Raw genomic sequence first — 26641 nt, 5'->3', positions numbered from 1 at the left:
TACACCAACGATTATATTGATTTTATTTTATTCTGACAAACACTTAAAAAGTACAGAGTACTTACATAACTCAAAGATATAATAAAAATAATGTTTCAAATTAGATATTAATAGAAACATGATTCTCCATTAATGATACATTTAAAATACTACAATAGGCCTACTATAGTAGGGAGCAGGAATATTGGCGGATGGAGGTATACCCCTTCATACTAACCCAACCCACGTTCCACCCCTACTTTAGCTGTAAACGTTCTTCGAAGGGTCGCTTCCGAAACATCTTTCACTCCTCGCTACGTAACCTAAAGTCTGTAACATCGAAATAGTGTTTACATATAAACACTGTCTGTGTGTCAGTATTTAGTGTAATTTCTGTGCGCAGCATTATAATTATATCATTAAACAACAGCACATGTGAACACTTCATTTGTTATAATACAAACTACTGGTATACAATATGCGACATGATTTTATAACTACTATACTGATATCGAATAGCATTTGTATTTTGAGGTGAGTGAACTAAGAAAATCAGTTGAATTCATATCTTCCAAGTTCGACAGTCTTAGAGAGGAACTGGTGCACACAAGACATGAACTCAACTCCACGCAGGAGGAGATGAAGAGGCTAGTGCAAGAAAATGACCATCTCAAACAGGAAGTGAGTGATCTGCAGCATTACACACGCAAAGACAATATAATGCTATTTGGAGTTCCGGAGATCGATGAACAATCAACTTATGAAGTCATTGACCAAATATAGGAAGTCATAGGCGGTAATGAATTGGTGCAACATGATGTAAGCGTAGCACATCGCATACCATCCAGGCCAGGGAAGACGCGTCCTATTGTCATCCGCTTCACAAAGAGTAGAAGTCGTGATGAATGGCTCCAGCTGTTCAGAAATGAGGCCAAAAATGATGGCAGCGGTCCTGGGATTACGACAAAGAAAGTCAGCAGGGACCTTCCGGCAGGAAGAATCACAGCAGGTGACCAACTGACAGCAGTGACCAGAGACCTTTTGAACAAAACAAGGGTTGCAAGAAAAGATGAAGCCAGTCCCGTGAGTAAAATCACTAATGTTGACGATGTAAATAATTTGTAAATAGTATTGTGTCGGTACCCAGGTTTTATTTTATATAATATAATTGACTTGACAATGGCTAGTAATACTACATTAAATGAAATCCATCAGTGCAAATTTAATAATAATAATAATAATAATAATAATAATAATAATAACACAATGGTTTTTAACGATTTACTTCACTGTAATGAGTATATTGCCAATATACTGTCAGATCTTAAAATATTTCACTTAAACTTATAGTGACCTAATTCCTGTTTTCCTCATTCTCTTAATAACCAGAATTTCAATCATATTACGAAAATTTTAATTTGTTGTATTAATTAAAGTTTTTTTTAAGTATTCGTAAACACTATAAATAATTCCTTTCGCTTGGCTCTGCGTATCTGCTCCCTTTTAGACATGTCGCTCAACTAGGCACAGAAGCAATTCCACTGTTAGTATTGAAAATTACTGTTTGAATATGTGCACAGTGAACAGACAACAGCTACGATGACTACTCTCTCAATACCCAACAATTGGCTTGCAAGCAACTACACCCGAACGCATCGACACACTGCCAGTCAGTCATCCCAATGGACAGGTCAGAAGAGAGGGGGTGGTACGTGCAAAGATGTGCTATGTACGACCCGCCAATATCTTTGCTCCCTACTTTAACAGTTATTGTGATTTGGTTTGGATGTATTTTTCTGACGAACTTATTTGCTTTAAAATGTTTTGCTGGTTTAAAATATTTACAGAACTGTAAACAAGACAAATGTTTAAGATTATATTTTACTAACAATAATCCTTTAACTGAAACTATATTTAACTGATTTCTTTTATTTGCCCATAGGGCTAAAATTAAGGAAAAAACCCTTTCAAAATTTGCTTTATGGCTTGGCAGTGCAAAAAGTATTCCGCAATTTTCAGCAGTTCTGAATGACATTCAACATGTTTGCTAGTTTAAAAATATTTAACCCACTTATCATTACAAGACATATTTCTGAGGTCTGTACTGTTGTTTTTAAGAAACCAGTTCAGATTCAATAACTGGTCACAACATTTAGATTCATTATTTAATAAGCTTTTCTCATGTAAAAACTTAATACATGTTTCCATATCTTTCATCAACACATTTCCATTCATATTCATCCATTTGAAACATTGAAAATCAGTAAAAGATACAGTTCATTTCTTTATATACCCATAATCACAGCTTTGCCTATACAAAGAAATTGCTTCCTCTATAAAAACAATCTACCTCACTATCAAAACCCTTCTGCCTTGCACATGACAATACCTCTTTAGCCTTAAGAGAAATAAAGAAACACTGTATTCTGTTCTCTAGCAGAGAAGATACATTGTCGTATATTAAGTATCAACGATATGTTTTTTTCCTTTTGCATTTCTGTGACATTGTCGTGTAAAACAGACATCAATGAATACATATGGCATAGCTAAGTCTTACTTAACCTGTCTGAAAAGAAACTATTAAGAACTTTAGGAGCACTAGGCAATGACGTTGTCGGGTGTAGTTCCTCGGTAGCTGAGTCGGTAGAGCATGTGTGTGCTAAGCGAAGAGACCCGAGTTTGATACCCGGCCCCAGAATAATTTTTACCTTAAAATTATTCCAGTCTGCTTCACAGGGAGCTTTACCTGAAAACCAAATTTCCATAATATGTACGTCATTTTAGGTATGTTAACAGAAAAGCACAATTCAAGTCATACAAAGTTTTTTGTGTGCACTTAAAGTTGAGTTTCTGGCATCTTTTCAGCCCACTTGAGTTGTGTGGATATAAAGGGAAAAATTGTGATGGTGTCGGGTGTAGTTCCTGGGTAGCTGAGTCGGTAGAGCATTTGTGCGCTAAGCAAAGAGTCCTGGGATTTATACCCAGCCCCGGAACATTTTTCCCTTGAAATTATTCAAAACTTGAGATGTTTGCATCGTTGTTGTTGCAATCTAGATGTTTTGATTATGTTTTTGGCATTGAAGATGGACTTCCAGATCTTGTGCCCATGCAAAGAGCACACAGTTATTATAGCAATATTTTGTTAACACTTATAATAATATGAGATCATATATCATTATTTTCTTCTGTTTTATTTTAATAGACATTAAAAAGATGCATATATAGACTTCTTATCGAATCAGGACCACATTTCATAAACACATTAAAACGTAGATTAAATCATACATGGGCAAAGGTGCCTCATTTGAGAATTGGTGCCTTACCGGCTTTGGCAATGCTTATCGCTCTGTATGACATAAGTGTCTTGCTTCCTTTTTCCCTCTACTCGTAGCTCATTGGTGTGGGCAGATTATATGTTTAGTTAACAGTGGCAGAATCATGGCTTATCAAAGTAGTGTGTATGAGCTGAAAACAACTCTCATGTGAAATGAGAAAGGTTCTTTTGCTGTTTAAAGGGGGGAGAACAACATTGTCTGTTAAGCTCGGAAATCGTAGTAGCCTATCAGGTTTGACTGCATCAATTACATGGTACATATTTTACGTATATGTTAAATGTAACTTACATTGCGTCAAAAAACTAATTTTTACACGATTTTATATGTGGCGTAATTATTTTAATTTTAATAAAATGCCATCACAATATAACTGGCAAACATTTGTTTTAAATAATTTCGTTTATGATCACAGGAAGGAAAATAATTTGAGTGGTAAAATGTGATGTACATACAAGATGATAAGAAAAAGATTATACTATTTTGAAATGTGGTAGTAGGCCTATTCATAAAAACAAGGAAAAAGTCTAAAACATGGGTACTAAAATAAAGATTTTTGAAGAAACAAGGACTGTGAAATTCGTACTGTAACAACATTTAACATTAATTTATTTGAAGAAACAAGGAGTGTGAAATTGGTATTTTAACAACACCATAATTATCCTCTAATGTCAGCAATTTGCTTGTTTCCTATTGCAACACAGTACACTAAAGAGTACTAGATGTGACATGCACAAAGCGAAACAAGCGAAGAGCTCATATGAAAATATATGCTATTGTTACAGTAGGCTTACCTACCAATTTAACAGTCCTTACTGTGTAGTAAAAGTCAAAGGTGTTGCCTCTGGGAAAGTGTGCACAGAGAGTTTTCAAAAGGACAATAGATTTTGTTTTTTCTCTTTTAATATTAGCCCTATGAATAGGACTTCTTCTGTCAGTGGTTGGAACAACTTACTTAGTTGAGATTTTTCCAGGATTTTCCCTCAAGTCATTAAGAGCAAATGCTGGATAACTTTCGGCATTGGACCCTGGATTCATTTCGCCAACATTATCACCTTCATCTCATACAGATGCTATATAACCATAGCAGTTGAAAAAGCGTCGTAAAATAACCAATTAAACAAATCGTCGACAGCTTTGATGACTAATACGAGTAACCTCTGGTATATGTACCAGCATGGTGATTAGCTAAGCAATACACAGAAACACTGTGTGGTGTCAGCGAATCATTTCAAATGATAGACGATATTATAACACTTGATATGAAGAACACGTATGAATTACTACAAGTAACGGACTTTGGTAGCCTGGGAATTCGAGTTAACAATTATTTAACACTTTGTTTATTTAATTTGTTAGAGGAAGTTGTGATTTTATTACATTTTTCTTTACATTAATAGCAAATTACACATTTTACGCATCGTGTAGAAATTAATTTTATGCGCAACTTCCTATGTCTGTCTAATACCCATTAATAAATGTTATACATTACTCCTTAAACACACCAGATTAAAAGGTACGAGAAATTAAATGTTGTTGGTACGTACTATTTCCCAATGAAATTTATAAATATCAAATGTGCGTAGAAAACAAAATATGATTTTCTGAAATTATTTTTAGGTCGAGAATGTGCACATCTATTAAGCAATCTTGAGAAACACCAGAATATTCAAGAGAATAAATGTAGAAAACGTGATGGAATAATATTGGCTAGTTTGCAATTTCTTGGGAACTTGCCTGTGATTTAAATCAACTCAATGATGAAGAAACGGTAAAGAGGTTTATGATTAAAACTGCCAAATTAATTTGTCCAAATTAAATAAAAGTTTTCGAGAGTCTCACATTAACCAGGCACTTTCCTAATAATTCACCATTGCCTGCCTTAGCAATTACGATAAGGTGACGCAGGTCACAGCAGTTTATATTTCCCATCCCACTCTGCAGTCTGCTCTCCTAATAAACAAACTATTTCAAATAGAGTGCCTCATGTAACAGAAAATTGTGCCCATGTCTGGATTAAACTATATAAACACGCACAGACCTTCATCTAGATTCGGGACCAGGTGTTCACAAAAACATAACCTACAAAGCTAACAAAAAGTAAAAAACAAATCATTCTCATGTATTCTGAATACAAATGTTATTCGACTTTTGAAACACTGCTTGTAGACTTTTATTTCTAATTGGGAACACGTGTTCACAAAAATACATTTTTAAGTAACTTGCCTGTATTGATTGACATTTCTTCCACCTTTGAATGACGTGTAATTATTTGTAAAATTTGTGCCAAATTGGCATTTATGTTTCAGCATTCTTCAAAATTTCCAGAGTCGCAAAATACTAAATAACCAGACCACAAACATGAGAACTAGTTAGTTACTAGACTCTCACACACAACACAACCTTCTCATATTATGACAATTGTTGCTCAAAAGAAAGAAACCGCGATTATAAATTCAAATTCTCCTTGAGGCAAAGCTGCTTTCCAGAAACCTTGTAAATAACTGCGACTTTTTCGACAAAAAAGTGAATATTATCTGTTATGCCATCTTACAGCAAAATTTGTAAATGCAAGAGAAGTAAATACGACATAAATGTGACAAATTGACACAAACTGAATCTAATTTCTCAAAATGTAGGACATGTCTGGGAAAAGGAGGATGTATGGTCACCTAGGTATAATATATGACGCATGTCATTCACAAAAGACTTTGCTCTTATAGACTTGCATTACTTATAGTTTACGTCATCTGCATTAAATAAACAGAGACCACATATTCGAAATGCAGAAGTTATAGAGTATTTTACTGACATCTCGGCCATATTCAAGTGCCAATTTTATATTTTTCTTTACTTGATCTCCATCATTTTCCGACCTCTACTAATGTGACAAAATTTTCATGTGTTTTTTTTTTTTAAATCAATCAATCTTCTTAATGTAGCCAGCTGTTTAGTGACAACATAAAGTCCACTATAGTCCACTGTAGTCTATTCAGTTGTTGTTTTGCACGAGAAATGAGGGGTATTTTGATCGGTGTTCATTATGCTGTACTCCAACCACGAGAAAGTCTTCGGGGACTGAGACGAAGCAGGATAATGCTGTGAATGAATGTTGATGTCATAAGATCACACACGTGGATACTCTTATCTCTATTGGCTAGCTGTCACAGCACAAACAATAACATTGATATACACATGTTTATACTACCCTAGTTACAAAATTGGATCACAGTTAATCTCCTGGTCTTTTAATCTCTCCATACAGAAAATAACATATGGAGGAGAGCGCATGGTTTTTAAACTGATGTTATAACAGTAATATCGTCTATCTACTTCATTCCAATAGATGACGCAATAGTAAACACATTCCTTTCACGGTTGATCTCCTGGTTGGAGAACAGTAGATGCCTGTTGCTAGTAGCCAGAGTTGGGGTGTAGTCAATATATACTGCAGGGCTGTGTTTTCTGCAACCGGTATTGATGAGTTTAATTTATTTCTTCTGTGGTTTATGGATGGGCAGTATAGAAGAATGTGTTCCAGATCTTCATCATGATTATTACACCACAGACAAGTAGGTTTATCAGAAATGTGAAATCGGCATAGGTACAATTGAGTGACAATGTGACCTGTTCTGGCTCTTGTTAAAAATGTTTAAACATGTCTGGGCAAGTTTTTGTACATTTCCAGGTCATTTGGTTTCTTTTGTACAGACTGTAAAATTTTTCCTTTGTCAGAAGAGAGCCAATTGTTGATCCATAGGTTTGTAAAATGAGACTTTACTGAAGCAAAAGCACTGGATAGAGATATGAAGAGGTCTTGGTGGCAAATACAGTATGTTGCTTGTTTTGCAATATTATCGACTTTCTCGTTTCTAGGTATACCACAATGACTAGGTATCCATTGAAATGTTATTTCCTTTTGGAGTTCTTTTAGTTTACTTAGTTGTTTCTGAAGTGGAATAATTCTATGTGCATATAGGTTTGGTACATATTTAATTATATTAAATATAGCCCCCTTGTAGTCTGTAAGTATGCAGATAGATTTTTTTTTTTTAATAACCAGAAAACTATCACATCAAATGGCTGAAGAATATGACTTTTAGACGTAAAGCCATAACTACAAAGCATTAACCTGAGAAGGAACATTGGCAATGTTGATGTTTTCATCAATAGTGTGTGTATTATACTTCATTCGTGAAATGTAATTGCAATGGCAGATGAGTATTAGTATCAGTAATGAGGCATTTAGACTTAAGTATGCAGCTCATCTGAAATTACGTGGAATGTTGAAAATAGTTTCCTTCAATGGCCAAGCAAAACTGGCACTGCATTACAAAATTATTTGAATCCCACTAAAGCACCTCGTGAATAATGCTATTTATTGCTTCGCAAATTTCTCTCTTTAGATAATAAGTGATGCTAGGATTGTTCTCATCAAAGTTATTCTATAAATAAAAGTTGCAGTACATTAAATTGTGTGATCTTGGTCACCATAGGCCTCTGCTTATCATCTCAGCCCCAAGAACTTGATGCAATGCTGACATAGGAACATTTGCTGTGTGAGCTGTTGCTTCATCTTGTTGGAAAAAATTCATGAGATTTTTAGTCCTCTTTAATTTCTCAAAAATTGTAGCAAGATCATATCGCTGTATTGTACAGCATTCACGGTTTCTTCGTAAAATATAACAAGAGTGATTGATATGCTACACCCCAATATTAACTCTTTGGAGGAGCACGTTTAGGTTAGCATGTGAATTAAATTCATTGTGTGTTTGAAAGTAATCGTGTAAATAAAAGCAAGCCTTGTCATTCGTGAACAATGATTGGATTGCCAGCTTGAGACAAAAAGTGTTGCAAGGGAAGCAACTTACTACTATGATGTAATCATTCAGTACTTGTGATAAGCGTGCATTAATAATTCACACTATGCAGGTGAGTGGTGAGTTGTTCAACTACACATGCACTATATTTAATTCTTTAATGTTATTTGTAGTTATTTGATTTAAATAAATGTGAATCATTCATGATGTGACGAGCGTTTTCTATAGTCACACATTTTGATAATTTTTTGATGCAACAACAATAACATAGCATTCCTCTGCCTCACAACTGTATTGCACAAAGTGAGCTCACTGTTTTTTTCTATTGCAGGGTATCGGTGGAACTGAACTCCTAAGTAAATATTTTCTGTTTACCCTGCTTGTTTTCGTTTGTGAATTTGAAGTTTCATTCTGTCTTATGAGTCATTTGTTAATTTTATAAACTGGTTATTTCTTCATTTAAGCAATTATTTTCATTATAGATATGCCTGCTGTGCTGTGCTGACCTCACAACAGCCATCATAATGATTAGCATCATAGATAAAATACATGGATGAGATATCTGTGAAAACACAGTTCCTTGATGAATCTAGTAGACATCCACTAAGAACAAACCAACAACTTAAGTTTTCCTTCTCAGTAGAATTTAGTTTATCATTATTATTATAATTATATTATTATTATTATTATTATTATTATTATTATTATTATTATTGGTGAAGGAAACAATAATCACCAATTAGGAACAGGATTCATAAAAGAATAAAATCAGCAGTAAAAAAGGTCGAATTTATCAGTGACAGGTTATCGTATTTAGTACTTAAGGGTAGATGGTGCGATATCATAGTTATAAATGCTCACAATCCTACAGAAGAGAAAGACGACCATATAAAGGATAGCTTCTATAAGGAATTGGAATACACTTTTGATCAGTTATCTAGATATCACATGAAAATTTTATTGAGGGATTTCAATGCCAAAGTAGGGCAGGAGGATATTTTTAAACCGATTATTGGAAAAGAGAGCTTACACGTAACTAGTAATGACAATGGAGTTAGGTTAGCCAACTTTGCGACATAAAAAAATTTAATTGTCAAAAGTGCAACATTTCCCCATAAGGATAAACATAAATATACTTGGACTTCTCCAGATGGATTGACACACAATCGAATAGATCACATCTTGATAGATAAACTCAGACATACTAGTACAGCAGACATTCAAACTTTCAAGGGGGCAGACTGTAATTCTAACCATTATTTGGTAATTGGAGAATTAAGAGAAAGACTATCAGTAGCTAAGCAAGTAGAGCAGCAAGTTAATATTAGTAGATTCAATATCCTGAAATTAAAGGATGAGGAAATTAAGCAATATTATCAGGTCGAAATTTAAAATAGGTTTGGCACTTTAGAAAGCTCGGACGAAGTTGAGAAAGAGTTACATGTTAATAGCGTGTGAGAAAATATCAGAGATAGTATTAAAATTGCAGCTGAGCAGAGCATAGGTTATTATGAAACTAAGAAAAAGAAACTGTGGCTTGATGAAGATTGTTGCACGGTAGTAGAAAGAAGGAAACAGGCAAAATTGAAATTCTTACAGGATCCAGTTGAGGCAAATAGAGATAATTATTTCAATTAAAGACAGGAAGGAAGTTGTAGACTTAGGAATAAAAAGAGAGATTACTTGAAGGAAAAAATTAATGAGGTAGAAACAAACAGTTGGAATAAAAACATTACAGATTTATATAAGGGTATAAAGAAATTTAAGAACAGATATCAGGCAAGGGTAAACGTAATTAAGGATGAGAATGGTGACTTGCTTGCAGACTCTCATTCAATCCTGAACAGATGGAAGAACTATTTTGTGCAACTACTAAATGTACACTTAGCGGCAAAAAGAATGGGCCGACTCTTGGTCGATAGAAATGCTGAGTTATATCGCACGGTTCACTTGTGTAAACGTAACCCACTGCAAGGCATTGCTGTGGTGTCTCTTTATTGAAAGTCGTCCACCTATAATGTAGTAAACCTTACGAGTAGTGTGTGGCCCAGTGGTAAGGTGTCTAACATCCGTACCAGAGGTTGTGAGTTCGCATCCCGGTACGGTACAATTATAATTTTTTTTATTTTAACTTTTACTTAATTTATTAGTTTAAATGTGAAATGGCATTTGTTAACAAACTTCGTTATGCCTGTCTTGTAAAAATATTATTGCCCGTCACCTGTGGGCTATTAATAGGTGAGACCTGGCCTGTATAAACAAAAATACTTGTTTCACATCCTAAAAAACCGGATGCATATCAAACACAAATAAATAATTAAATTAACAAAAACAAACAATTTTTTAATATATTAACAAAACAAGGCCTGTGATGTGGACTAGTATCTCGTCCACAAACCATCTGCGTCAACAACTGCCCTCATTCTGTGCGGCATCAAGTCTACAAGATTATGGAACAGGACTAAATTCTTGGCCAACTCCTCCCACACATCTAGAACTCTGTCCCACAATTCCTCGGGTGTCTGAACACGTGGTTGTTCTGCCCAATTAGACTGTAGGATATTTTTGACTGCAGCCCACAAATTTTGAATCGGATTCATATCTGGTGAATTTGGAGCCAGTCAACTGGGTCGACATCATGCCTTCTCGTAAACCATCTTTGAATCCGGTTGACGGTGTGTATCAGATGATTATCCTGTTGGAAGAAAAGTGATCCTTCTGGATATCGTTTTCGGGCAGAAGGGATCATTACATTTGCCAAAATGTGTTCGTAGACTTCTGCCGTAAACCGCCCGTGGATGCGTTCCAGAAGTCCTGCCCCATCATACGACATCCACCCCCTAACACTCGACCCTCACGCAACCCGACTTGTTAATTCGTCTCACGAAGCGTTCATCATATTGGTGGCCATTCATACAATAAAGTAGGGCAGTACTGTCGTTGCTACTGGAGACAATTACTTCGTCGGAGAAAATGACATTTCTCCAATCGAAGTCCTGTCGGAGAGTAGCATACGCAGAATGCTACCCGAGACAATTACCTGGTCGGAGAAAATGACATTTCTCCAATCGAAGTCCTGTTGAAGAGCAGCATATGCAGAATAACCTATGCAAACAAGGGCAATGCGTTATTGTTCCTGTGCCATCTTCAAGCGTAATGACGAGACAGAACGTTGTATTAACAGATAGCAGTATTGCTTGAAAGAGAGAGGGAGGTTTATTATTTATTAGAGTTATTCTAAGAGATATCGCCACATAATTATAGCTTTGCAAGACACATATGATGACAAATTTGTAATAAAAAAGAAGAAAATTGAGGGAGATTCGAACCTTCAGCTACTACTACCAACTTGTTCAATAGTCCAATGCCGTAACGACTTATGCTACTGTGACTGTTAATACCAGTGCGGCATAATACGTGGTTTTCCTGTTCATATTCGCTCCGGTTGATTTTGTATTTATCAATTTTATTATTATTTCACTCTTCAAGGGCCCTGATGTATCTAGAATCAACTCGCCATTCGATTTTATTACATATTTTAGACTCTTAAACAAAATACAGCAAATTTAAATGGTTTAATTGTGTGTTACCTAGTGAACTATGGCTTTGACGAGACGAGCATGTGCAATGTTATGTCTCTGGAACTTAGAAATTGTCGGCCGGCCCATTCTTTTTGCCGCTAAGTGTACATAGGCCAAATAGAAATTATCAGGACGAAATTCAAATACAAACTGCTGAGCCACTTATACCTGAACCCACACTTTCAGAAGTCGAAATCGCGATAGACAATCTGAAAAAAGTAGAAGTCTCCAGGTATCAATCAAATTCCAGCAGAATTAATATAAGAGAGTGGAAGCACATTATCTAGCGAAATTTATAAGCTTGTACTTGCTATTTTGGAAAAGGTAATTGTACCAGAACAATGGAAGAATTTCATAATTGTATCTATTTTTAAAAAGGGGGACAAGACTAACTGTAGTAACTTTCGAGGAATATCACTTTTGTTGACGTCGTACAAAATTTTGTCCAATATTCTTTTGAGAAGATTAACGCTCTATGTAGATGAAATTATTGGAGATCATCAGTGTGGTTTTAGACGTAATAGATCGACTATTGATCAGATTTTTTGTATTCAATAGATATTGGAGAATAAATGGGAGTATAAGGGTACAGTACATTAGTTATTCATAGATTTCAAAAAGGCATATGACTCGGTTAAGAGAGAAGTTTTATATAACATTCTTATTGAATTTGGTATTCCCAAGAAACTCGTTTGATTAATATTAAAATGTGTTTCAATGAAACTTACAGCAGTCCATATAGGCAAGCTTCTGTCTGATGCTTTTCCAATTCACTGCGGGCTAAAGCAAGGAGATGTACTATCACCTTTACTTTTTAACTTTGCTCTAGAATATGAAAGTTCAGGATAACAGAGAGGGTTTGAAATTGAACCGGTTACATCAGCTTCTTATCTGTGTGGATGACGTGAATATGTTAGAAGAAAATCCACAAACAATTAGGGAAAACACGGGAATTTTACTTGAAGCAAGTAAAGAGATAGGTTTGGAAGTAAACCCCGAAAAGACAAAGTATATGATTATGTCTCGTGACTAGAATATTCTACGAAATGGAAATATAAAAATTGGAGGTTTATCCTTCGAAGAGGTGAAAAAATTCAAATATCTTGGAGCAACAGTAACAAATATAAATGACACTCGGGAGGAAATTAAATCCAGAATAAATATGGGAAATGCGTGTCATTATTCGGTTGAGAAGCTTTTGTTATCTAGTCTGCTGTCAAAAAATCTGAAAGTTGGAATTTATAAAACAGTTATATTACTGGTTGTTCTGTATGGTTGTGAAACTTGGACTCTCACTTTGAGAGAGGAACAGAGATTAAGGGTGTTTGAGAAAAAGGTTCTTAGGAAAATATTTGGGGCTAAAAGGGATGAAGTTACAGGAGAATGGAGAAAGTTACACAACACAGAACTGCATGCATTGTATTCTTCACCTGACATGATTAGTAAATCCAGACTTTTGAGATGGGCAGGGCATGTAGCACATGGGCCAATCCAGAAATGCATGTAGAGTGTTAGTTGGGAGGCCGAAGGGATAAAGACCTTTGGGGAGGCCGAGACGTAGATGGGAGGATAATATTAAAATGGATTTGAGGGAGGTGGGATATGATGGTAGAGACTGGATTAATCTTGCTCAGGATAGGGACCGATGGCAGGCTTATGTGAGGGTGGCAATGAACATTCGGGTTTCTTAAAAGCCATTTGTAAGCAAGTATTATTATTATTATTATTATTATTATTATTTATTATTATTACTATTTTGCAGAACTGCCTTAAATGAATAGTCTTATGTTAATAATGTCTATTCAGCAACCACACCAGAGGAAGCTAAATTTTATTTAGATTGAGCATTTCTTTGAAAACATTTGCTATGTATTAACAAATACTTCACCTTAGATTGAACCAGTTTTAATTGTTGAAACTTGATTAACAATTGTAACATTGAAATAAATAACGAGTTAAATACTAAAATCATATTTATTCAGGCAAGGAAAAAATCTGTTTAAATTATATATATTCATAGATACATACACAGAAAAATTATGATCTAATCATTAACTATAATTCTTTAATGCCTATTTGTAATTTCGAATAGTATTGAATAGTTCTCCTGCAATTTAAATTGCAAATTGAAAAAAGTAAAATGACATAAGTACCAAAGTATTTATATGAATAGTTGGGTACGTCCACTAGGAACAAAATGAATAATATGATGTACCAGAGATATTAATCAAAAATAATATTAGAGGACAAAATAATTTCATCCCTTAACACAATACTTTGGGACCCATGAGTGAAATTAAGAAATTCTAAACTACAACAACTAGATTTTTCAAATTTGGACCATAGATGTATACTAATATAACTAAAGAACTCACAAAAATTTGTCCTTGTAGCTTTCATGCTTCACAAGTTATGGGCAAGTTTACATTTTGGGGGGTGGGAGGGGTAGTAACTCGAAAAGTCTTTTATGTAACAATTTTCTTTTTTTCATTCTCATAATTTTTTAATAGGCTCACTACACATATACTTATTTAAATTGACCTGGGTTTCCATGCAGATTGATTAGATAAACCTCTAGAATCTTTTAATATTGTTTTTTTTTTAATAAAAAAATATATTAAGAAACTGAAAAAAATATATATTGAAATTTTATTGACTTTAAAATTCAGAGCAATTTTTATTCACTACATATCTGTGAACTTAAATACTAAGTTTGAACTGTCTATCAAAATCTACTTCGCAAGGAGCATTTTGTAGGAATGAAAATGCTGAAAATTTCAAGTGTGAGAAAACAGTGCAAAACTGAGCGTGTCGCAGCTGGAATTCAAAGCAGTGTGCAAATTTTAAAATTGGCATATGGACTTTAAAAATGGCGCTACCATAATGGTGGTACTATTTTTTGATAGAGGGAGGTATGAAGTATTTTATGACAAAAAAACGAAATTGTGATTTTTTAGAGAATTTCTTCAAAATTCACATATGGGTACCCGCATCACTCTTCTTCAAATAACTGTTCATAGAATCCTCTGTTCTCAGGCTGCAGAAATGGCAACATAGCTCTTAGGTTGTTTATTTTTTTCTTTGAAAGTTTGCTTCCGCACTTCAATTGAGGGATATCTGAAAAATTGTTTCTAGTGCAACATTATTCTTCATTACCCAAATGTCAAGGGCGGCCAGGTAGCTCAGTTGGTAGAGCAGCTGGCTATGGACTGGAAGGTCCGGGGTTCGATCCCAGGTGCCAAACTTTCAGAACGGCCCCGAGGTTCACTCGCCTCCTATAAAATTGAGTACCGGGTCTTTCCCAGGGGTAAAAGGCAGTCAGAGCGTGGTGCCGACCACACCACCTCATTCTAGTGCCGAGGTCATGGAAAGCATGGGGCTCTACCTCCATGCCCCCCCAAGTGCCTTCATGGCATGTTACGGGGATACCTTTACTTTACCCAAATGTCATTCCAGGCTTCCAAATGATTGAGGGTTCTCTTCACTTGCACAATGTCTGGCCTATCCTTTGTAATCCATTTAGCCTGTGTGATGTGTATGTTAGTGAAATTGATTAATGAACCTGCAGCATCTTTGAAGTCCAAGAAATCTGTAACTTTTATAATGGTGACATGAAATGGTTTTGATGTTACAGTTACCATAATTTTAACCAAGTCCAAAGGTAGTTCATACTTCTCTTTCTATTTTCTATTTGCGCAAAGTCCCTATCACAACTCATGTATGAATGTCCCTTTACCAAGTATTTACCACCATGTGTTGCTATAGCTAACTGAACAAGATCAAACATGTTCTGGTACATAGCTCATATTTTATGGAACAATGTCGGGTACATAACTCAACTGTAATCTGTCATTATAATATTCACCTGCTTCTCCTGGTGTTTGAAGTTAGCCCAGTTTATACGTTATAAGCATTGGCACATAAATTTCATTTTCTCCATTCACCCAGTTTCTCATGTTTTGGCACTTATTTATTTGGCACTTGGCCATTATTTATTTCAGTATTACAATTACTTATAGCACTCCAGAAATTGTACGAGATTTATGGTGGTAACATGTGACTCTCCACTTTAAGTGAAGCGATGGGTGAAAATTTGACAAGTTTCGCTCAAAAATCACTTTTTTTATGAAAGTGAATCTGTGGTCCTACTTTGCACTTCGACGAAGTTTTAGAATCCCACAGCAATTGTGTCATTAATTATGCCATCTTTTAAAAAGCTGTGCTCATTGGGCCAATTGCAGAAACAATGTTTAAGGTTAAACACCACCTAAGTATGGCTGCCATGTTGCAGAGATGATGTTTAATAGTAGACACTGTCCAAATCTGTGTTAGCAGTTGATGTTTAAACACTGCGAAGGACACTGTTTACAAACATCTCGGCAACATGAAACGACCTGGCCAGTCAGAGGTGGGGAGGCAAGAATAAGGAGATGATCAGACTGTCAACTGTCATGGCAGAATAACATGCAGCGCAAGCAGTTAGAATCTTGCTTACTTACAAATGAGTTTTAGAGAACTCAGAGGTTCATTGCTGTCCTCACAAAAGCCTGCCATCGGTCCCTATCCTCAGCAAGATAATCCAGTCTCCAGCATCATATCTCAATTCCCTCAAATCCATTTTAATCTACATCTCGGCTTCACCAAAGATCTTTTGCCCCCAGGTTTACCAACTAACACTCTATATCCATTTCTGGATTCGCCCATATGTGCTACATGCCCTGCCTATCTTATTTATGTTGGGGTTTTGCAAAAAGCTCTTTTTTATGGTGTTGGGTTGTTAGCCCTTCACTCAATCCCCAAGCTGGAGACCACTCCTTATCGGCTGTCTGCGACTGCTTATTCAATATATCCACAGCTACCCTCCATATCTGAGGCCATCTCCTCTATCCACATACTGAGGACGCGCCAGTAATTCAAGGGACCTATAATACATGGGTCTATCTAAGAATCTAGCAAGCCAAAATGAATTGTGATGTTTGCAACAATGTCTTTTCTACATATTATTTAGTGAAGAGACATAAAAAACAAATACTTAAAATTTTGCCTAATTTCATTTGTAATTCATGTGATGAGAACTTCAAGTGAACACGAATTAAAACGACATGTGAACAGTGAACACTCCACAAAGAAAGGTAAAGATGAATTACATTGTCCTGACAAGTGTTATTATTGCCTAAAGTTGTGGGGTGAAGGGAACATTAATTCTTCGCAGATACTGTATGTGAAGAATAGTTAAAGAAATGAAATAAAATATTAAATTATTAAAACCAAACAGGTAGGTCTACCTGTTAAGAAAACTGTTCCATCACAGCAAAGCAGCCTACTCTTTATAAGTTTAGTATGCCTAGTATAAATACAACACCTCCCAAACGGTGATATGCATGTTTCTGATTGATATAAACAATTCTGAAACATCCATTCCATTGTTTCATGTTAATTGAATGTCTTTAAAATAATTTCAGTTGATGGTTCTACTGATTAGTTCATTACTGTACAAAAGTTGAGCAGGCATGTTTTGAATAGTCACAGCAATGAAATTGGTGAAGGATCTTCTATCACAGAGATATATTTTAATGATATGGGAGGTGAGAATTTATATAATATTATTTTCAATTCTTGATAACTATTTAAATGAATTCACAGTTTTAAATATTGTGCCAATATTGTGATATTCATATATTTGGTATTTTATTTCAGGATTTAAGGAATGAACATTACAGGAAGAAAGGAAAACAAGTACAAAATACATACTACGACGTGTGCCAAAAATTACAAATGGAAAAAACAGCATCAATATATTGTCATTGTAATGTAGCATCAGAAAAGAGTAAAGGGACAGGGAATATGTCATGCTAAACTTCAACGTTATTGTAAAATAAACAAGATCTGCCCAGCAACAATGAAGGTTCTAAGTGATGTTCAGCAATGTACATTTTGGACACGATAATGAGATAGGTCATATACCTTTATCAAAGAAAGAAAGAGGACAGTGACAATTTAGGTGCTTCTTCAACATTGTTAAGGAATCTACAGGTGCTGTTCCTGTGAAAATATTAATGACTGATGTCATTCTATAGTACAGGAATCAACAACCTACGGTCCACAATGTACAGCTGTCAAAAAAAAAAGTGGCCGCACTCGTGAACAGCGAATATTTTCAAAGTCCACTTCGGATCGCGGTGATGTTACACGATGCATGTGCTTGTACAAGCAGTTCCGGAACTATGAAAGTGTTCCATATCTGCGCCTCGTAGACCAGTGGTAGAGTGCTTGTTTAATGATTCAAAGGTCGTGGGTTCGGGCCTTCTTCAAGTTTTCATTTTATTTTTTAATCGTTCTTTAGCGATGTAAATGATATTCAAATTATCATTTATATCCAGTTATCGTTCTTTATGGATATCATGTTATTTATATTTTGTTATCGTTCTTTAGAGATATGAATAAAATTCAGGTCATCATTTGTATTCTGTTATCGTATTATAACGATATGAATAATAATTATTATTGTATCTCCAATGGGGGTTAGCCCTATTTTACATATGTATGTTAGGGCTATAGTTTTACACACAAAAAAAGATAAGCATAAAGAGAAATGGAAAAGAAAATTAAATTAGCTTACGCGATGTAAACAAAACATAAACAATCCGTAAATTAGGCATTGCGATTGCAAAACAAATATCAGGTATCAATTTGAAACATACAAAAACATTAACAACACACATATGTAACACTTCTATAACACAAATATGCAGCTTTCCGTACCATACATAATAAATTAATACACAATAGTCACACAAACACAAACTATAATTACGACATTGCGACGACATCAAGCATCCCATAACTGACTCACATACATAACAAATCAAGCATCCGTTACAACACATACACTTCAACATAGTAACCACACTTTTAAAAGTTACAAATTTGGCTCCAAGAAGAATAAATAGGACACTGTTACTAATTACTATTCTTCTACAATTTCTTAAGTACATCTGTAATAAATCTGTGAAATTCCGATATGAATAATATTCACGTTTTTTATATTGTTATCGTTCTTTAGCAATTTAAATAATATTCAAGTTATCATTTATATTCTGTTTTCCTTCATTAGCATTATAAAACAATATTCAAGTTATTTATATTGTTATTGTTCTTTCGCAATATATTAATTAAACAAACCGATATTTATCATTTATATTCTGTTGTCGTTCTTTAGTGATACTGTATAAATAATATTCAAGTTATTTATATTGTAATCGTTCTTTAGCGATATAAATAACATAAATTTAATATTAGGTTTGGAAAAATCCAGTTGCATAATACTGGTATTAGTTTTTCTTTTTGTATTATTACATTATACTATCTTGAAGCACAATAAAATGAAAAGGAGTAATGAGGAATTGAACCTGAGACGTTGACATCTAAATTCCGACGTTAGTCCGCTGAGCTACGAGAGCAAAAGTGTGGAAACATTTTCGGAAAAATTGGCCCAATCACACTCTAAGATTTTCTGATGATTCGTAGAAGCTAGTCCAGGATGCGGGGGGCAAAGGCTAATTGAGATTTCCCGGTCTCTGACCGGGTCAAACATCCTGATAGAATTAATATTTAAACCTTGCCGTGACTTTCGGTGAAGTCCGGAGGGCCCAATTAGTCAAATCCACTCTCCTCATCTCCACGCTTGGGCCCCCTGGAATTTAATAAGATGCGAAAAAGATAGTGGTGTGCGGAAAGCAACGGGATGTTACCGCATTTAGGCCTATCCTTCCCAAGAAAACTGCACACATGAACAAAGGAAGCTTTTAATAGAAGAAGAAGGATCTTCTGCGGACCTCTGGAAAAAGAACTAAGGAAGAGACTAGTGAAGTGCTTTGTGTGGAATGTGGCATTGTATGGGGAAAGAACATGGACATTACGACGAAATGAAGAGAAACGAATTGAAGCATTTGAAATGTGGATGTGGAGGAGAACGGTGCGTGTAAAGTGGACAGACAGAATAAGAAATAAAATTGTGTTTGAAAAAGTGAGTGAAGAAAGAATGATGCTGAAACTGATTAGAAAGAGAAAAAGGAATTGGTTGGGTCTCTGGTTGAAAAGAATAATAGACGACATTAGGATATGTGGATCATATGTGGAGACTAAGAGGAAGGCAGAAAATAGGAAAGATTGGAGATTGCTGGGTTTGCAATGAAAGACCTGCCCATGGACAGAACATTTATGTGTGTATGTTCAGAATGCCTGGAATATCGTGTCTAAGAACAGTCGCTATTTGCAAAGACTAGTCAATTCCATGCCCACTCGACTGCAAGATGATCGAGATAAGAGGAAGATAGACTAAATATTGAATTGTGGCTTTTTTTGTTTTGTTTTTTGAATGCTTTAAGGCCGACGCCAGGAAATTTGTTATGTTTATGCCACGAAAGATATTTTATTGAGAATAAAATCTTTTTTCTTTCCATTTGCAGCCACAATATCATAATGATAATGATAGTCATGGCATAATATATTAATGAACCTGATGTTAATTACTAAATTAATCATAAAAGAGAAAGGAGCCATTATGTCCAGTTTGTCTCTCTCAAAAACAGAACAAAAAAGGACATAAAAAGCACGAGGTTGTAGTCGAACACAGGACCTCATGAATAAGAGGCCTGAACGCTACCATTATGCTATCGAATAACACACAGTATACTTCAATTATAACTGTAGATATCAGGCAACGTGGTCCAACAACATGTAACATCGCCTGTCTCCGAATTGTAGCGAAGATACCCGAAGGGAACTTTGTTTCAGGAGAGCGGCCACTTTTTCTTTTGACAGCTGTACTTCTATCTGGCCCACTGACGAAAGGCAAAAAGTATATAAATAAAATAGGTAATAGATTTACAAGAATTAACTACATTTTCTTTCAACCTAAATATAAATTATTATTTTAGAGAACTTAACAACTTCTGCTGCAATTGAAGGGCTCGGTTCAATAAGGTGTTAACCCACACGTAGTTACTTCTGAGATATGAGCATTTTAAAGTTTAGAAAAAGGCATAATTCCAAATATTGAAATTTAAATGCTGAAACTGCTTTCAATATGAAGCTGTGACTCTTAAGTTACATGTATGTAATTTTGAAACATTTTACCGAATTTTGAAGACTATATTACAGGCATATTTGATAATTGGGGATGTCTATGTGGGTTAGCACCTTATTGCACCAGATGGTTGGACACTGCTTTTAGAGGGATTACGATTGAATTACAAACATAAATTTATTCTGAACACTTATACAACCTAACTAAATTAGAATTATAATGAATAATATCTGAATTTGTCCTCTACACTTGGACATTCTAATTTACGTTGTATTATATTGTGTTTACAACAAGATTTGCTTATAATAATAATATTAATAATCCGAGGCACGACAGTCCATGAATGACCATGATCGTCCAGCCGGCTGCTGACCTCACGTCCACATGCCGAAGCAGAGGTGGACGATCATCCAACCAGAATGCAGGTATCGTGTCAGCACGGTGATCCCCAGCCATTATAGCGGCTTTCGTAATCAGATTTCGCTACCTATCGCAGCTCTCCTTGTGCATCACGATGCTGAGTGGGCACTGGTCCCATACACTGGCCGAAATTTAAATGGCATTACAACAATTCAATTTTACCATGCACTATATATCATCAAGTATATCCACATTTTCAGGTTAATGTTCTTCACCGCAGTACTGCGAGTAACAAGAGTCCTGTAGAAAACATGATGTACTGGTGGGATCTATTCCAGAAATAACATTACATCTGCAAATTTTCGACTCTCTATAGGAAGTTGTGTTGAATATTTAAGTTGTAAATAACAAATTGAAATTGTTGAACTATGACGACCCCATTTCTTGAGAGTGTACTGAATGTAATGAAAGTTCATGCTAGTAAGTGTAACCAACCTCTAAAAAGCCTGGTAAAGCTGAGTCAATCTTAAACAAAGAAGCATTTGAAAATTGGATAGGTTTCTTTGAATCTGAAACTGTTTTCTTCAGTATTGAATAAGTCAATGGACGAAAATTTCTAAAGTCCAACTGCTACATCTTTGTTACTGTAAACTTATTTTTTCTATTAGCATTTAAGATTATACAGGGTGTATCAAAAGGTCTGGCCATACCTTAAGGAGGTGATTCAGGACTCTATTTGCAACAAAAATCCTAATACATTTTTTTCAATATTCATCCCCGTTTCCGAGTTACACGAATATCACGTACCGTATCTATCCTCATTTGATTCCACACCTAATGGACCTGTCTGCTTGAGAGAAGGCAGGATAATTGTCAGTAGTCTAGAGCAGATGCTAAAAATTTCCCCCTTTCGCACGAATACACACTTCAGCACGCCGCCTGACCGCTCGCTGCACATTATCCAATCCGTGCTGGTGTATCTCCATTGCAGTCGTGTTAATCTTTGCAACGAGCTCTTCCCTGCTTGCTATCTTCGTTTGGTGCATTTTCTCCTTCATGGAGCCCCAGAGAAAGAAGTCCAATGGTGTTAGGTCTGGTAACTGGGCTGGCCAGGCAATAGGACCACCACTTTCAATCTATCTACCTCGAAAATGGTGATCTAACCATTGGCGTACTGGAAGTCTGAAATGTGGTGGAGTACCATATAGTTGATACCATAGTTGCCTGGCCAGCCCGGTCCCAGACTTAACACCATTGAACTTCTTTCTCTGGGGCTACAAGAAGGAGAAAGTGTACCAAACGGATATAGCAAGCAGGGAAGAGCTCGTTTCAAAGATTAACACGGCTGCAATGGAGATACACCAGCACGGATTGGATAATGAGCAGCGAGAAGTCAGACGGCGTGCTGAAGCGTGTGTTCTTGCAAGAGGGGGACATTTTGAGCATCTGCTCTAGACAACTGACAATTAACCTACCTTCTCTCAAGCAGACAGGTCCATTAGGTGTGGAATCAAATGGGGATAGATACGGTACGTGATATTCGTGTAACTCGGAAACGGGGATGAATATTGAAAAAGTGTATTAGGATTTTTTGTTGCAAATAAGATCCTGAATCACCTCCTTAAGGATTGACCTGACCTTTTGATACACCCTGTATATGACCAGTTCTGTAGTATAAACGGTGGAACAATATCTCCGAGAATACAACTCTAGTGTATGCGAACAAAATCACGATCGCTTTAGTTTGAATAACTTCTTTGTTGAATAGTGAAGTATATTGTTGTCCTTTATTTTTCCTTCTCTTGTTTTTAAAACGTTCCCAGTCTTGATGGTGACGCTTTCTTTTCCTGTTTGGAGGGAATTTGATGTGACTGATCTCAGGTTCTCTTGATAAGTTTAATTCACACTGAAACAGTGAAGTAAAATTATATATATATATATATTCATATATATGTAACTTTTATAACATTTAACTTTGATGCAAGAAGGTGTCATCCCTCAATACTATTTTAATAATGAGAAATTAAAATAATTCTTACCTCTTCCGATGTGCCTTCATTTCCAGACAGATATAATATAATCTGGGTCGTCGATGCTATCATCAGTGTAGTTACTCACGTCATTGTTTCAATTAACTTCTTTTTTTAGAATCTGTTCATTTGGCTACTTTCTCCTTCCAACTTGGTATAGGTTAGCGCCTTATTGCTCAAAACAAATAGCTCTTAACATTGATTAGAAAAAGGATATGCATTTACTGCTGCGAAATTTATACTCATACCAGAGCCATCTTTTGATAGAAAGTGCACAATATTATTCCACGTATGTTTGTGTATAAATCTCAATTTTCACAAAAGTGAGGGTTAGCACCTTATTGCACCGAGCCACTGCCATCGTGATCTAGACCAGGCCGTAATGCAGGTTGTGTGACGTCACTCGATGAGTCGGGCTTTTCTATTTGAGTATACGGAGCTGAGTGAAATATATTACTTTATAGCGTGTCGGCGCTCAATTTTATTTAGTGTAATGTGTGTATAAGACCCCTTCACACTTCTTATTGCATAATATGTTGCAGAAATAATTACAAAATTGTGTTATTTTAATGTGAACGGAGTTTTACATGGTAACATAACCTGGTTGCATCAACATTTTAAGTTTGGAATGGAAGCTATTTTGAGATTTAATAAAGAAGAATTATTTATATTGTAATTTTAATTTAGCACGTCTACCTTCCTTACTTGTAGGTACAAAATTTACCACAGTCCCTCCTATGAAATTAGTGTATGTACAGTTGTGTGTTAATCTGGTAGGTTAGATAAATACAATTCATTACAACCCAGTAAAGTAGGGAACAAATAAATAATACAATTACATTTTTATTCAATGTAATATGTGCATAAGTTCCATTTATGTGTTGCATAATGTGGCAGGAATAATAAAACTGTGTTATTTTTATGTGAAGAGAATTTACCATGTTAACATAACCTATCTGCGTCAACATTTTAGGCTTAAGTTGAGAACGAAAACGGTTTTGAGATTTAATAAAGAAGAATATATTTTTAGGATAAACTTCAGAACACGGTTACCGTCCTTACTTATAGGTAGAAAATTCACCACAGTCCCTCATATGAAATGTACATACGTTATATTACTTAGTAGCGCTGAGGTATAGTTCCGGTAATTTCTGAACTGAAAACAGTTGAATTTATTTTTTGTGGAGATGCATTTGATCCTATAAGCAAGGCATATTAAAATCCTGAACGAACCGAACTAATTTGTATATGCAAGATGTATGAATACGAAGGGAACTACCTCAGCGCTAGTTTAGCCCTAGTAACATTTAAACTAATCAGACTTCAGACTGGAGTACCGTCTGAAACGAATAAATACAATTGAAGTGTAGACAAATTGCATTTATAAGTTATACGTAGCGTTATGCTTAATTATAATGCATAATTGCGAATATGGAAATAAGGCAAGTACTGATAGAATAAACATAACCTATAACTTCAACACATTAAAATATGCGTGCGATGCAACTGAAAATTGTTGAAACGTGCATAAATGAATGTGCAAGAATTTCGTAATGAAACATGAGTGCTTTATTTCAACTAATTACAATTCTAGATACTGTAACAGTAATGAAAACTATAGGGTATAATTTTTCGTAATATACTATATGTATCTCGTTTTTAGTTCAAATAGTGTATATTATCAAACGTCGTATTATCTACTCGTATAATGTAGGTTATTCACAAATAAAAAGGGGGCAATAATTTAAATTTAATAAGACAAATACGGTAAACTAACAATAATGGATTAGACAAGAGTAACATCGGTAACGCTGCACTTAGGCCTAATCACAACTTACTTTACATGCCAGTCAATGTTTCACTTTCACGTATATATTATTACACATATTTAGCCTACTGTTTATAAGACCAAAATTTCACTTAACCACATAAGGGCTCAATATTTAATCGAAATAAAGGCAGGTATTACACATACGAACTTTGCCTGCAATAACGTAATTTTCACACCAAAAATAATATTATACCTTAAATTGCAAGTAAATTGTGTCTCAAGTGTCTCACAATCACTGTTTAAAATTTTACTGACGCAATTACACTGCATTTCAGAGAAATATATGTTATTCTTCATGCACTGCAACTAATTCATATGGTTGAAAGACCGCCTTTCGCGATCAGCTGTTAAGCGAGTCACGTGGTCTGCCTTACGGCCTGTATTAGATCACGATGGCAGTGACCGAGCCTTTCAATTGATTAGTAGGAGAGGCACACTCCCTGTCTCATATATACTGTATTAAAATTAACTCTATGAATAGCTTCTTCTTTTGTCCCTGCTGCATTGTATAATGAACTCACCCAGTGGCGGCCGAAGGCCATTCTGTCAAGTGGGGCACAACCTTAATGATGAACCCTGAAAATTAAAAACATATAAAACCAATTTATGTAGACTAACCTTTCTAATTTTTGTAGATGAGCTCCATTTTTCGGTTCTTTCTGCGAGCAAAAACCTCTATAACTCTATTGTTGAAGTTCGGAATAGAATGTACCATCTTTCTCTCAATTGAGAGCACTGCTACGCCCAGAGGAAAGTTAAATGGAATTCTAAGTGTAATTCACAGAAATGTGCTGATTCTCACTCGTTCGTACTCTCAGATCACGCAACTGCCTGCCTTCTTACTACCGCAGCACTAGACTTGGGGAAACTCAGTTGAAAACTGTAGTGTGCACTGAAGGCGGCAAAACGCCCGCCAAGATTCTCTTTTGTCAGTGACAAAGCTTTTTGAGAACTACCAACTTCATGTATTGTAATGTAAACTTTCTTTTTTTGGATACGATGGAAGCATAAAAGTTTACAGGGAGCATTAATACTGTGACAAATGAATATACAGTATATACATACACACGTGATTTATACAATGAGTCTAGCTTCTAAATTAGTAAACTTACATTTAGGCCTAACGTTTTTCATGTCAAGTTTAGCTGTAAAATGTCGTCTGCTATACAGCAAGTATCAACACCCCTAAAAAATGGCACGCAGCTAATTGGACTGTTCCTAAACTAAAGAGACTTCGTGGGCACGGCAAATACAGTGCCCAAAGCACACTGTCTGAGGCAAAGAGCTCCGCTTTCCTACAACTCGCACCCCCATCCCTTCCTCGTCCATCGCTGGGCACGAGAAGAGAGAGCCCATTTTATTACCTGTTCAGAAAACTTGGGTTTCGTAGACTACTACAGATTCTGAAAACATTAGTAGCAATGAAAATGTGAAACTCTTTAAGTTATTATTTCATAATGCAATTAAATTGTATTATAATATAGTCATAATACGATAATAAAAAACACTGGGAGGGCACGTGCCCATGTGCCCCTTAATAAAAGCCGCCCCTACTCACCCATCCAAACACGGAAGTACCACAGTTTTGCATAAAAGATTTTGTGAAATGTTAGAAATGTT

General features: G+C 35.5%; 1 long non-coding RNA gene across 1 annotated transcript; it reads right to left on the bottom strand.

Moving 5' to 3' along the window:
* Positions 1-26331, bottom strand: LOC138713551 (uncharacterized). The gene is made up of 2 exons (XR_011335908.1): positions 25215-26331; positions 1-2725 (listed from the first exon to the last, which is right to left on the bottom strand). It is a non-coding gene; the product is annotated as an uncharacterized lncRNA (long non-coding RNA).
* Between the last annotated feature and the right edge of the window lie 310 nt (positions 26332-26641).

Source organism: Periplaneta americana, chromosome 14 (assembly GCF_040183065.1).
Source record: "Periplaneta americana isolate PAMFEO1 chromosome 14, P.americana_PAMFEO1_priV1, whole genome shotgun sequence".
In the NCBI taxonomy this organism is placed as follows: domain Eukaryota; kingdom Metazoa; phylum Arthropoda; class Insecta; order Blattodea; family Blattidae; genus Periplaneta; species Periplaneta americana.
The sequence above is the reverse complement of the archived record's forward strand: the minus strand, read 5'-3'. Positions and strand labels throughout refer to the sequence as shown.